This window comes from Grus americana, chromosome 5 (assembly GCF_028858705.1).
Source record: "Grus americana isolate bGruAme1 chromosome 5, bGruAme1.mat, whole genome shotgun sequence".
Lineage (NCBI taxonomy): Eukaryota > Metazoa > Chordata > Aves > Gruiformes > Gruidae > Grus > Grus americana.
This window is the reverse complement of record NC_072856.1, coordinates 61708055-61710943: the sequence shown is the minus strand read 5'-3', so window position 1 is coordinate 61710943 and position 2889 is coordinate 61708055.

The window sequence follows — 2889 nt, the reverse complement described above, 5'->3', positions numbered from 1 at the left end:
TGCCGGGCTATGGGGTTTATTTAAAAGCAGAAATGTATTTCATGGTTTTCAAATGAGCCAAAGAAATAGCTAGTCTCCCAGCCAGCAGCAGCAGTGCTGCTGGGTTTACACAAGGCCAGCCAGCTTCGGCAAGACAGTAACACATAAAACCTTTTTTATAACAAAACCTGTGAGTGTATCAACCCCTTTGCACATGCTGCACCTTGGGGCCTGTGTTTGTTTTTGACCAAGGTCATCAAATGAATTATATCCTCATTGCAGGGTTTGTTAGAAAGGTTTTTGAAAGCAGATGGGATTGTGAAACACTCTTTTACTACACCTAATGCATTGCAAATAACAGTGAAAAAACTGACAGCAGGCTGGAATGCTGAGAAAATTGCTTTGATAAACTAAAGTGTTTAAAATAAACTTTAATGTTATTGATTTTAACCCATGTCGGGAAGCTGAAGCAAGAAGCATTCTTTCTAGAGTAAATGAGTTCAGCTTCAAGTGTCTGTAAAATTGTAAGAACAATACAGGGAGCAAGAATTAATCTGTGAAAAATTAGAGATGTGCGAGCCATCTCAGAAGAAAATAAACAAAAGCTGGGCATCCCTCAAAACTTGCTCTGGTTTTATTATTTTCTTTCGCAGAGGAATATAAGCATCCTAGCTAGCACCGCGTGCGGTAGCTTGAGAAGGTGTTGGATGGAGGATGCACACAGTTGAAGCGCACGGTCCCTGGGCAGGGGAGAGCTCATGCAATGCCTGTGCCAGGCAGCATCGAAGGGCCATCTCCTGTGCTGGGGCTGAGCCGGGATCCTTCCAGGCAATATGTTTTAGAAGACATCTCATTTGATTTCCATTACAAAGCCACCTCCATGTCTTTGGTAGTTTCTCTATTGCCACATGGAGACAGCGTCCCATGGTTCAGTCTCTGAAACTGAGCTGAAACAGCATGTTCACCACCAGGCGAAGGCAGTGGAGAAGTGGTGGGGGGAGGAGGGCTGTGATCACATCAAATTGTCTATTAAAGCTGTGAAACAAGAAATTGGCACTCGCTGGAGCAATGCCCACAGAGAGCTGCTAAGTCTCTGGTCCCCATCTCATCCCAAGCTTGGGGACAGGGGGGTTGTCTTTGCACCACTACAGACTGGGAGACGTTGACAATCTCCTGTGGGCAAATGTCCCCAGAGCCATCAAAATACATAGAATCATAGAGTCATAGAATATCTTGAGTTGGAAGGGACCCATAGGATCATCAAGTCCAACTCCCTGCTCCTTGCAGGACAACCTAACTCTAAACCATATGACTAAAAGCATTGTCCAGATGCTCCTTGAACTCTGACAGGCTTGGTGCCATGACCACTTCCCTGGGGAGCCTGTTCCAGTGACTGACCACCCTCTCTGTGAAGAACCTTTTCCTAATGTCCTATCTGAACTTCCCCTGGTGCAGCTTCATTCCATTCTCTCGTGTGCTATCGCTTGCATTTCTCCTGTCCATAGAGACAGGGGAGTGTTTGCAGCTCAAGGGACCAGGCACTGCTCTCCCATCCCTCCTCCGGCAGTGATGTCTGCTCCAGGGCCAATGGATGTGCCACACCAGCATGGACCAGTATGCCCTGAGGGTCAGGCCCATCGCACGCCAGTCCTGCCAAGCAGGCTGGAGGGGCAGCCAGCCCCATCCCTGGGCACTGGGATATCCCCTGTGCCAGCTGCCTGGGTCCTGCCCCAGATGTTGGCACCGGTGGAAGCTGCCAGGGCTTCTCCAGCCATTGCTGTTTCTTATCGAAGCGGCTGGTCACTTGCTTTCAGAGATGAAAGCAGAACATATTACTCTCTCCCAGGAGCTTTTCTGCTGCTCCTCTGACCCCATCCCTCCTTTCTGGCTGTGCAGGTCCCTTTTCTGCTCAGGGATTGTGTCGGGTCCGTCCACCTCTGTTTGTTGGTAGTCTAAACAGAAGACACAACCTTTAAACAGCCAAAGAAACCCTATCGACAGCCTACAAGAGCTGAGAAATGCTACCTCCTGCCCAGGCCATGTCATAGACCTGGGCTGGGACTGAGGTCTTTGAACTGACCCTGGATTTGAAGCTTTAATGCCCCATCCTGCCCCATGTCCAAATCTCCTTGCACGGGCCCCGAACAGAGCAGAGGGTCAGATTCATAAAAGCTGCTTGCTTGCTTCTTTTTCCTGGAAATCTCCCAGCCAGCTGCTGCTGTGGCCTCGTCTTGTTTGGCTCATGAGGTCTGATAGGATCACAGCCCGAGGTAGTACAACCGCAGGCCAAAACGACTGGTGTCATCTGCTCCTCACTTGTAGGAACAAGCCCCCGAGGACTCGATGGTGACAGGTCTGTAGGGTCCCTCTTTGGGGTCCTCCTGTCCGCAGCACCCTTCTCTGCAGAGAGGATGTTGCTGATACATCTTCTAGATCCTTCCTTTCAAAAAAAGCACAAAATAACGCTGCATTTGTCTCGAGGCTTTGATAGATACTGTTACGTAAAGCAGCTGCTTAACCCCTGAGGGCTCTGTGCTCTGCTTTTGGCTCAGAGTCTCAGGATGTGGAAGCAAGATAAAAACAAAGTCTCCTGATGAAACATCTCTGCTGGACTCAAGGACTGTGAACCCACGGCGGGAGTGCAGGACCCTCAGGTCCAGCCCCATCTTGCCACGGGCAGCACAGTGGTGTCATCCCCTTTTGTGACTTGATCTGTCTCTGCCATAACCCACTCCGCTTTCCTACAGCGGCTGAGGCTTTGATGCTTCGATTTTGCACATACCAACACAATCCCTCTGGGTATTAAACCCTACCTCGAGTCCAAGTCTTTAAAAATATATATCGATATGCACCCTTTCTGAAAGTCTATTGGAATTGGCAAAGCCCCTGGTGCTGCATTACAGAGCTATT